General features: G+C 48.6%; 1 protein-coding gene and 1 pseudogene across 1 annotated transcript in view; one reads left to right on the plus strand and one right to left on the minus strand.

Moving 5' to 3' along the window:
• Positions 1 to 3,781: 3,781 nt before the first annotated feature.
• On the minus strand, positions 3,782 to 11,156 carry LOC149330533 (uncharacterized; annotated as a pseudogene).
• LOC149330534 (adenosine receptor A2b-like) overlaps positions 6,522 to 12,028 on the plus strand; it is a 98,974-nt gene continuing 93,467 nt past the window's right edge. The window contains exon 1 of the mRNA XM_089559873.1: positions 6,522 to 6,619. The gene's annotated coding sequence lies outside the window, so the exon portion shown is untranslated. The remainder of the gene's footprint in view (positions 6,620 to 12,028) is intronic.

Raw genomic sequence — 12,028 nt, forward strand, 5'->3', positions numbered from 1 at the left:
CTCCGTTCGGGGTCGTGCATCCAAGCTGCGTACTGCTGATAGGAGAGACGCCCATGGACGTATGGACGAAGAAATTTGAACAGATACATTGCGGTCAAAATGTAATCGAGAAGAGAAATGGGCTTACATTAACAACGAAGTAATCCATTAATCAGGACTCACATTCTTTGCAAAGCATACCCTAAGTCAATCCTTCATCATATGGTTCCTGAAACACATGGAACCAAAGGGAGGAAATGATGTTCTCCCAACGGCACGCTCAAGCTCTCTTACAGCGGGGTTCTCGCTCAGCGGACAATGCAGAGAAACATTTTACACAGCCCATAATCAGCTCCGTCGAACGCCTAAGGGCTCACAGACAGGCCAGATAGACCTACAACATACCTCTAGAAACTCTAGACAAGACAGAAGAACATGCCCTCCGCAGACTACAAACAGACGCCCTCGTAAACCACTTAAACTGCAATCCCGCTGTTGGTAGGCTTCCTAATCCCAATCTGGAGCAATGGGAGGCCAATCTGCACAGCGGGGACCGCGACCAGCAAAGAGGACTGGTTCGCAGGGCCTAGACTGCGGCCCGGCCAATGGTATGCCCGAATAGGCGGACCACTCAAGACTCCGAGAATGCTCGTGCATCCAATAAAGTAAATCAATCAATCAATCAATCAATCAATCAATCAATCAGTCGGTCGGTCGGTCGGTCGGTCGGTCGGTCGGTCGGTCGGTCGGTCGGTCGGTCGGTCGGTCGGTCGGTCGGTCGGTCGGTCGGTCGGTCGGTCGGTCGGTCGGTCGGTCGGTCGGTCGGTCGGTCGGTCGGTCGGTCGGTCGGTCGGTCGGTCGGTCGGTCGGTCGGTCGGTCGGTCGGTCGGTCGGTCGGTCGGTCGGTCGGTCGGTCGGTCGGTCGGTCGGTCGGTCGGTCGGTCGGTCGGTCGGTCGGTCGGTCGGTCGGTCGGTCGGTCGGTCGGTCGGTCGGTCGGTCGGTCGGTCGGTCGGTCGGTCGGTCGGTCGGTCGGTCGGTCGGTCGGTCGGTCGGTCGGTCGGTCGGTCGGTCGGTCGGTCGGTCGGTCGGTCGGTCGGTCGGTCGGTCGGTCGGTCGGTCGGTCGGTCGGTCGGTCGGTCGGTCGGTCGGTCGGTCGGTCGGTCGGTCGGTCGGTCGGTCGGTCGGTCGGTCGGTCGGTCGGTCGGTCGGTCGGTCGGTCGGTCGGTCGGTCGGTCGGTCGGTCGGTCGGTCGGTCGGTCGGTCGGTCGGTCGGTCGGTCGGTCGGTCGGTCGGTCGGTCGGTCGGTCGGTCGGTCGGTCGGTCGGTCGGTCGGTCGGTCGGTCGGTCGGTCGGTCGGTCGGTCGGTCGGTCGGTCGGTCGGTCGGTCGGTCGGTCGGTCGGTCGGTCGGTCGGTCGGTCGGTCGGTCGGTCGGTCGGTCGGTCGGTCGGTCGGTCGGTCGGTCGGTCGGTCGGTCGGTCGGTCGGTCGGTCGGTCGGTCGGTCGGTCGGTCGGTCGGTCGGTCGGTCGGTCGGTCGGTCGGTCGGTCGGTCGGTCGGTCGGTCGGTCGGTCGGTCGGTCGGTCGGTCGGTCGGTCGGTCGGTCGGTCGGTCGGTCAATGCACATGAATTGAGTTTTATGAATAGGACATATAAAACACCGCGTGAGAAACTGTCAGTTAAACATGCAGGACGTTCGGCTGCGGCGATAGCGTAGTGATCTACTGCAGTGGCCAATGAATCTGATGAGTTCGCGCCGCCGCGGGTTCGAATCCCATTCTCGGCCATAAAGTGTTTTATTTATGTATTTCGTCATATCCGCCCATCTAACTCACTGACGCCCCTACTGCGCTTGCCCTCTCCGGTAGCGATGTCGATACCATCCCGGTGGGATGGATTTTTAAATTTGGCGGCGTGCTGTGATTGGCACTTGGTGGTCACGTTATGCGTCTGACGTCATCACTGTCTCGGCCAATCATAATATTTCCTGACATCTGGCGGAGGTGTTCCGATGTGACGACAGCTCCAATGATGTATTTAAAACGCACAGGGCGGTTGCTACTGTGCAACGCGAGACTCAGCGACTTCTTTATGTGGTAGTCAACATAAGACGGTTTATTAGTCATTAACAGTCTCCTTTGTTGATGTGCGCGTGACGTCACTTCGTTAGGGCCACTCATCGTGACGCGTAGCAGTGACATCACGCGTGATGTCATAGCGCACTAACCAATCAGCGCGGCACGGCCGGTGCATCCCTTCGCTCCCCCTCCCCTTTCATCTTCGCACTCATTCTTGTTACACCAACGACGCAGAACTGGGAAGCGTGCCTCCAACAGCTATCGCGGAAATAAAGTGGCAGAATGGGCTAAAGACTTTAACAAAGGCGAGTAAGCAATAAAGGCGGTCTTGCATTAGACGCGTGCCTGTCGACGAAGATACCACATCAGTTCCGAAGCGCACGCCTGCCCCAGCAGACAGGCGGCACGTGTCTCATCCGCCCTGACGTTGACCTCGAGGTCATCGTTGTCGTGACCGAAGGTGGACGCGTCAACAGAGCCTCGCAGGCGAGTCACGTCATGGGAAGGTACTCAGGTGAACGCATGCCAAGGTCCGCCAGCCGCGCATCATCGTCTTCGCACGCCACTGTAGCGCCGTCTGCCGGCACGATGAGCGGAAGCGGCAGGACAGCCGATTGGGAAACGGTGTGTTGTGACGCTTTCCTGTCAACTAAGAGAGGAAAAAAGAAAATGTGCAGACACAAAGACAAGACGCTGCTTCAGAAGGGCGTTCTTACCGAATACCCTCTCATATAAGCCCATACATTTCGGTGTTGTTGACCTCTTTTGGCTATGTTGTTGTTGTCCTCTGTTGGAGTGGCACATGCATACCCACAGTGGGGATTTGGCTTTGTGTTTTACCGAGTTTTTCTTGCATTTCTTCACCTTCCTACTGCTGCAATTACTGCTGCTACAATTTACAATTGCTGCTAAAATGCCTGGAGCTCCTATAAGGGGGCATTATTGTTGTGGACAGTTGTACATGTGAGAAAGGCGTCAGTAGAAATATATTTTGCATTTATGAGTGCAGAGGATATTATTATTTGCACTGTGATATAAAGAGCAAGAATAACAACACAAATTAAAACAACTGTGTAAGATTTGCCACCAGAAGCACAAAATAAAACAGCACATAAACAAGAAAAGAAAACAAAAACCTTATTGCATGGAAAGAAGATGCAGGTGGGGAGCTAACAGTGTCAGCAGGCAAAGTATTCTTTTGTTGTATTGTGCCGGAGAAGAAAATATTTAAAAAAAGGCATAATAATTAAAACAAACTGAAACAAAACTAAGATATGACATTTTACGTACAAACTTTTACTGACGCAATTTCGGCAATTAAATGAGTTATAACACAAGGAGAGTCCAATACATTTTCTACCTTTTGCTAACATGCATGACCACTCTTATTTGTGTCGTATGGCAGAGGACCTGTAGGGGTAGTTAAAATCACCACGCGCGAACTGGGCCCCTCGTTTTGGGGCCCGATCAAGTATGTCACTGCAGATCTCGGTCATCACAGGCGGAGAACGCATATTTTAAGATAGGCAGAATGTCGCTGATACGTATCTCCTCTTTATAGGTCCTTAAACTTCCGGTCTTCAAGTTTCCACACGTTAATATGCGGCTGGCTTTACGACGTCAGGTAATCAACACAGCCGTTCCAGCAGATTACTTGACTATTAGTGCCTAAGTATCTGTAGTTAGCAAGTAGGTAGGTAAACAACTTTATCGATTCATGAGAGAATCAAGTGACGGGGGAGGGGGAAAGAGGAAGCGGGCCGCTGTAGATGGCCGGGCACTTTCGCGCATCGGTGACTCCTCCGGCCCAGCCCACTGCAAAAAGCTGTAGCCGATCTCCGGCTGCCCAGAGCAGCCTCCCATCGCTCCTGATGTCCCGACCCTTGCCACAGGGGCTTCGGTTTGTTCGGCCAGTTCAGAAAGATGTGATTAAAGTCAACTCAGGGGCTAGGACACAAGTGGCAGGCAGGAGAGGTTTCACCGTGGGTGATAATGGAGAGAAGGTAAGGGGTTGTGACTGTGGCCGTTTGGAGCCGGCGCCAGAAAGCCTGGTCGCTTTTTGGAAGAGGTTTATGCGGTGGAGGTTACAGGAGGTGGGAATTTCTATGAAAAAGGCTGACGTCCTGGTAGTTTTGAAGTCGGCCCCTGGCACTGTGAGACGAAGGCAGGTCGCTCTCAGCCCGTTTGAGGAGTGCTCGGGCTTGGGTGTTCGCTGTGTGCAGGGCCCCAGAGGAGGGTGATAAGGCGATTAGGGGAAGGATGGGGGGAGGGTGGTGATTCTAGTATTTTAGCAGCCGGGGAGTAGATTTTGCGATTGGTATAGTTGCTACTTGTTGTCAAGAAAATATACTTATAGGAGGAGTGTGCGATTGTTAAGGAAATTGCTGCCTCTTCCGCTTCCAGGCAATCGTGCAAATTTGAAATGGACGCACTAACAATCGGGTTTTTGAATCCCTCTACGGCGGCTAATGTTAAAGCTAGTCGGTCTGAATACTCGGCTGTGTCTATGTAAACTTCCGGAGTATGAGGAGGATAGTGCTTGTGCAAAGCCTTGGCTCTACCTTTCCGCCTCTCTCGATCGTGCTCCGTATGGGTGTTCTTGGGAAGTGGCGGAATGTAGAGATTATTACTCACAGCAACGGCAACAGTTCGTGAGGCCGTAGTATGGCCGGAGAGGTTGATTCCCACTTTGAGCAGGAGTATTCGGCCTGTTTCGGTAAGCGAGAGCCATGATATTGACCTACGAGGTGCGCTTCTACCCGCTCTTACAGGTTGTTGTGCGTCCCTAGGTGAAGTTTCTCAGTGGCCGTTAATCTAGGGAGAAGGAGAGCAGTTTTGTAGGCTGTGCCGAGGAGTCTATTGAGTTGCTCGGTCTCCGTGGGTGTGAGGTTGAGGTAAGGGATGGAATAGGTGATTTCGCACAGGCAAAAGGCCTAAATGAGGCGACATGTGTATACTTCCTTCATACAGCAATGGCGATTGGAGATACGCTTAATTAGTGAAGCGGTATTGAGAGTCACAGCAGATTAATTTTATGGTCTCAGCGTTGGAGCCGTTGTCAGAACTATTGAGACCTAGAATTTTGATTTTATTCACCTTGCAAAATTCATATCACAAAAACCGAATAGTCCACACTTAGTTGTTCCGCAAAAGCTGAATTCATTTTTCATGACTCTTCTCGCATAGTGTGCGCATCTTCACTACATACATTCCGTAGTCGGTAATTTCAAGTTTTCAGAGGAGCGGTTCGCATTTGGCGGAATTGGAATGAAGGGGAGAGTCAGGTCGGGCTCCTCTTTGGTACAGGTGATGTTAACCGGGTTCAGTTTGAGCAAACCGGAAGTTCTAGTTAAGCGAGTTCGAATAAACGAGAATAAATAATAATAAATGTCTACTTAGGGCAGGTAGTCACCGCAGATCTGGATCATGAGAGGGAAATAACTAGAAGGATAAGAATGGGGTGGAGCGCACATGGCAGGTTTTCTCAGATCATGAATGGCAGTTTACCAATATCCCTCAGGAGAAAAGTGTACAACAGCTGTATCTTACCGGTACTCACCTATGGGGCAGAAACGTGGAGGCTAACAAAGAGGGTTAAGCTTAAGTTAAGAACAACGCAGCGAGCTATGGAAAGAAAAATGATAGGTGTAACGTTAAGAGATCGGAAGAGGGCGGAGTGGGTGAGGGAACAAACGCGGGTTAATGATATCCTAGTTAAAATCAAGAGGAAGAAATGGGCTTGTAAGCCGCCGCGGTGGCTCAGTGGCTATGGTGCTCGGCTGCTGACCCGAAAGACGCGGGTTCGATCCCGGCCGCGGCGGCTGGAATTTCTTTGGAGGAGAAATTCTAGAGGCCCGTGTACTGTGCGATGTCAGTGCACGTTAAAGAACCCCAGGTGGTCGAAATTTCCGGAGCCCTTCACTACGGCGTCTCTCATAGCCTCAGTCGCTTTGGGACGTTAAACCCCATAAACCAAACCAAACCAAGAAATGGGCTTGTGCAAGGCATGTAATGCGAAGGCAAGATAGCCGCTGGTCCTTAAGGGTAACGGAATGGATTCCAAGAGAAGGCAAAAGTAGCAGGGGACGGCAGAAAGTTAGGTGGGCGGATGAGATTAAGAAGTTTGTGGGGATACAGTGGCCGCAACTGGCAAAGGACAGGGATAATTGGAGAGACATGGGAGAGGCCTTTGCCCTGCAGTGGGTGTAGTCAGGCTGGCGATGATGATGAAATAATAACTGCGGCTGGGACTTCCACTGGCATTCTGCATGGAGCCATTGGTAGAGCGGCACTCTTAAACTACACACGCGCCCACCGGCGGGCCTCGGTGGCGATTCGAAAAGCGCGCGCTTTCGCCCGGGATCGATTCCCATTGGTCGTGACGTCACGCAAGCTTACGACCAATGGCGGCGCGGCGGGTCGCTCGGTGCCCGGAGCGCTCTTTCGGAACCGTTCATTCCGCGTCCCGTGGCGATGGGTGCCGCACGTGACTGTGGTGCCTCTGAGTGGTGCCGCGCTGACGCCGCTGATGCCGCGATGCCGCCTCGTTGACACGGCGTGTAAGGTGAGTGGAGTGCGGTTGTTGCTTCGGATCCTCCTCCCGAACCCCGTGTCATCATCCTGCCTTTGACCCGAGCAGCGTCATCGACTTGACGTTACAGAACCACCGTGACTAACCTCGCGGCACGGTTGATTTCGTTGATAAACTTACGCCTATTGGGAAGCTTGTCCCTAGGCGTACGGAACAATCAACGGTCACTTTACCTACCAAGCGAACCGCTGCGAATCGGTATTTACAGCGTCAATGGCCGCCTTTTTTGCGTCAAGAATTTTTAACTAGTCAACTTGGTGAGTTAAGTTGTTTGGTAATTGTTTGTCGCATCGTGCGGCCAATGTTTCGGTATGTTTTTGCTGTTTAACTTTTCAAGCAACGAAAGGAACACATTCACAAGTGCCTTCCCCCATTCCTTCAGTCCGTTGAGGAGAAATGAATGAAATAAAAAACGCATCCTCAAAGGTGAGATTATTCAAGGTATTCTGCTGTTGGGATATTGTGGTGCATGATTCTATATAAATGCGGTGGGTTTGGTGACATAAAACAATAAAATATTTCTACTTTTCTTTGGGCTAGTTTTGAATTACGACGAGCGGATTTCGTTGAGAATTTCCGGTGCGTCTATGATGCTTTCACTTGGCGTCATTTAAGAGTTCATTTTTGTTCTTCGGCAAGACTTTAATTTCTGAAGAATAGTATGCACTGTACCACGAACACTGGGCGCTCCTGCAGGCTGAGCTTTAGTGCCTTCGTGCGCACTCTTGCTCTGTTTACTACATCCTTTCCAAAATTAATAGGGCTAGTTTCCGGTAGCATACGTTTGAAACGTTAATGGCCGCCAGATATCGCGACTAGCATGCTGAAGTTAACTATGCGTACCACTGCAGAGCCTTTCTGGTCGGGTGGCGTAAACATTGAGGCTCACATTTCAGGATGTGTTCACACGCGTCTCTAATATTGGAAAGTGATTACATAAACACTAAGACTGTGCCTCATATACGTTGGAAACAAACTCTGCTTAACAATCAGTTCAATTTTTGAATCCTGTGCTACCGCGTGTGAGTACAACACTGCTTTAAAAGCGAAATCAAACATTACCCCGGACTCAAGATACATGAACCGTCGTAGACAAACAAACGCGCAGTGAAGAATGCAATGCTGCAAGGGTGATCTCCTTTATCTGCCTGCCTCTTTTTACTGATGTTTTCGAACTGTGGAATCGATGTCATATTTTGTCCAATGGTTTTCACTCGTTCGACAAGGAACGCCTGGAATGGGTTTTCACCCCACCCCTTAGGCAAGCTTCATGAGTTCTGCAAATCTCCTTCAAACCTACTTAAATGAGCTTAACTGGTCACGGGATACGATGGGTTCATTGAATCCATGTCGTCATGTACCGAAGCTTAAGCTACTTCGTGGGTGTAGTCATAGCAAAGCGGATTAGGGAGTGCAACATAAAGAATGGTTAGCCAGTTGCAATGAACATACTATATGATGCACAAAAACTGTCATGTATAGGCTGCGGCATTTTCAATGAGCGCATTAACGTATAGTTGACAACAATACCGGTGAGAATCCTGCTCCAATCTCGCGATAAGTGAATAAAATTATATTTCCACGGCGTGGTTCAGTGACACATTATGGAGGCAATCGCAGCGCTTACACATGTACTTTACACAGTACGTGTATACACAGGCGCTCTTTACACAGTAGCAAGTTTACACAAAGGTAGACGAGGACGTTTTAGCAAAAAAACACCGTTGTTGCAGCCTTTGCGGGCAACTTCCGAATTGCAACTTCTAAACCTGAACAACCTGCTCATGCAGCTCTTAGTCTAACTAAATAAACATAGGGTATGCTCCGCGCAGGGCATGAAGAGTAAATTGGGTGATGGTCAGGTAAACTTTGTGAATCATATGAGCAAGTTGAATAAGGAAGAAAATGGACAAAAAAAAAACCCTGGTAAAAACATGCAAGTTGTTGCGAAACGTTCGAAAGAAATTGAAGGTATTTTATATCGGCTAACAGACATGACGAGTCTGTTTTGTTTTGACGTAATATACAGTGGGTGCATACTCTGTAGATTTTGCGATTAGCGTTAAGCGGAAAAAAAAGGACGACCCGTATACCTTGAGCACTATACACAGTTCTGAGAGCAGTAATTATTCCGTATAGCTTTGTGTAAGTATTCCGCTTTGGAGACACTGTTCTGGATCATGCGTGCTGTGGAGCTGCATATACAGTATCAGTGATCTGTGATTATTTTCCCACTGATGAGTGGTAAGAAAAAAAAATCGTAGTACGCTTTTACTTGCATTAACTAATGCGACGTGGCTGACAATCCACCACCAGAGGATTAAAGGCACTCCTTTAATTCTAGTATTCCACATTTTTTAGTTTTTTGACTCTGCACGTTTAGCACTTTGTTAGTTCTGTTGTCTGTTCAACTCTTGTAGACGGTAGTTGCCAACTTTGTCAGGGAAAGATAACTGAATAGACAAGTGTCGGTGCAAGCGTTACGTCAGCGCCTGCTGCGCTCTAGTTTTATGCACTTCGGTTGGTTTGGTTGGTTTATGAGGCTTAATGTCCCAAAGCGACTAAGGCTATGAGAGACGCCGTAGTGGAGGGCTCCGGAAATTTCGACCACTTGGGGTTCTTTAACGTGCACTGACATCGCACAGTACAAGGGCCTCTAGAATTTCTCCTCCAAAGAAATTCCACCGCCGCGGCCGGGATTGAACCACCACAGTTTCGGGTCAGCAGCCGAGCACCATAACCACTGAGCCACCGCGGCGGCTTTTATGCACTTCAAAGCAATGGCGACGGCGTGGAGCCAAAGCAGCGCATAATAGAGAAAAGTAGCATGTAGAGTTGATTGGACGGGCTCGATGATTACTTAGTTGCAGCCGTAGCTTCGTTATAGCTCGTGTTGACCCGCGCTGCGAAGGGGAATCGTCATTACTTCGTTATATCCATGATTGCGTCATAAACCGTTTCGCTATAAGGATGATCGAGTGTTCCACATTTTGTACTTTGCGGCCAATTCAAGCCATGCAGCCAGATTAATTAACTAGAACACAGGCATTTTGGACACTGAGATTTCGTGCAAAGCACAGTGCAATTTCGCCTTGCAAGCGTGAGCCGGCACCTTTTCATAATATAAAAGCGCAATTTTGCTTGGTGTAAGTGCATTCGATTTTATTAAACGACAACTGCCGGAATGTTGTCTTCAGGAGATTTTAGTGGTGATTATTATCTAAGCTGAATGATTCACCCTGTATTCGCAAGAAAAAAAAATAGTTCATTTACACTTATAAGTAGCTAAGATGCACGGCCAAACAGCTTCAGCCGTGCGTACACACGTGAGTTACAGAACCACAACGAAACGTGAATGCGGTCGATGAACTTTATGGGGATTGGTAACTGCAAACTTACATCAAATTGTAATTACAAAAAAATGTCGCAGTTATTCCACAAAATCGTCTTATTTTTTAGCTCTGTAGCTGATTAAAACACTCGAATTTAAGTGGGATAATGAATCAATATAAGCCAGTGTCACGCTGTGGCAACATTTCATAAATATTTTACAACAATTTTTAGACAGTGTCTAGTCTGTCTGTAGACTTCTGTCAATAAAATCTATACACTCTCTATACAAAAATCCTAGAGAACAGTCTATAGGCAATACAAATACTATAGATAGTTTTTGCTATAGACAATCTATAGATTTATGGCCATACGCTTTTAATAGACTTTTGTCTATAGACTGTGAATAGACAAAGAGAAACATCTATAGGAAGGCAGTACAGTCTATAAGAAGTCTACAGACCATTTTTATAAGGGATGCAGCAATAATGGCTGTAGCATTTTATCTAGAGCGCAACACGCTTCTGGACTTATGTGCTAAATAATAAAAAAAGCACACTTTAACTCAACGAGCTATAACCGTTCCAACGACTTCATCGCGGCTGGTCGTGAGTTATCGCACCAATAAAAACTGTACGGCTGCAGCAAAGAAGATTGTTGTAGCAAGAGGTCACCGACTGCGCTAAGTTTAGGATTTTGCTGGTTTATTCTGGTCGAGAAACGGTGGTAATAAATTATCAGAATTAGAGCACGTAGCACAGGGTGTGATGCACTGGTTCAAACAGAAATATAACGCACCATGCGCCGGTGAATGAACGAGTAAAATTGCTGTGAAGACATTGACCCGATTAAGACACGTCCACTGAGCATGCCATGGACGCCACTTTGTAGGAAGGTTGCGAGACATGAGACAACGCTGTACCGCGGGTACAGTTTACAACCGTCCGTATTTCTTTAAAGAGCAAGACCATGCTCGTCGTGACCTTTATTCATAGATAAGAGTAAATCACTAAGTTGGGCCCACGGAAAAATACTACAGAAAAGGCACTGGCTTATCGTGACTTTTTTCATGAGGCAAATTAACATTCTAACCTTGTCCTGATAACAAGCTGAGAAAGACAAGTTTCCAACTTTCGATAGTGCTGATTACCGTGGAGGTTTCGAAGTGGGCCTTGGCCATATCAGATGCAGATATTTATCAAGCTCTTTCTAAGCGCATGCGCAAGTAGATCTGCAGATTCCGTGACAACTGTTCAGATTCTAACTCTTTTGAAAACGATAACGATTGTAAGCCTGGGCTGTTAACAGCGGGTTATAAGAGGACCATCCTTATCAAAGTAGTCTATAGTCTGCCTGTAGACTTCTTACAGACTGTTGCTTTCCTGTAGATATTTTCTTTTGTCTATTCATAACCTACACATTGTCTGAAGAAAAAGTACTAAGAGTGCATGGCCATAAATCTATAGATTGTCCGCAGAAAGGATTTTTATTGCCTATCGACTAGAATCCGTCTATGAAAAGCCTATAGAGAGTACAATCACATTTTTGTAAGAGCAGTTGGCAACATGCAGAGCATTTTTGCTGCCTTCCGTAGAACATTATCAAGAGCAAGCAACCCTGGCAATGATACCATCATAACAATGAAATTGTTAGATTCTGGATACTGATAGCGATAGTAAGTCTAGTCGTCTGAAACGTGTTATGAGCGCCAGTGGGAAACCCGCCGCGGTGGCTCAGGGATTAGGGCGCTCGTCTTGAGAGCAGGAGTACCCGGGTTCGAACCCGACCGCGGCGTCCACGTTTCGATGGAGGCGAAACGCAAAAAGGCTCCCGTTTTCTGTGCGATGTCAGTGCTCGTTAAAGATCCCCAGGTGGTCGAAATTATTCCGGAGCCCTCCACTGCGGCACCTCTTCCTTCCTTTTATGCGAAGCATATTACTAGAGCTACACTACAGCCCGTCGAGCGCGGCGGTGGAGCTACCATTGACCTTTAGCGTGACCACGTGACACCACGTGACAACATGACGTCACAGCAGAGGAGAGATGGGCTGC

This window comes from Amblyomma mixtum, chromosome 9 (genome assembly GCF_055824585.1).
Source record: "Amblyomma mixtum isolate Tamu chromosome 9, ASM5582458v1, whole genome shotgun sequence".
In the NCBI taxonomy this organism is placed as follows: Eukaryota; Metazoa; Arthropoda; class Arachnida; order Ixodida; family Ixodidae; genus Amblyomma; species Amblyomma mixtum.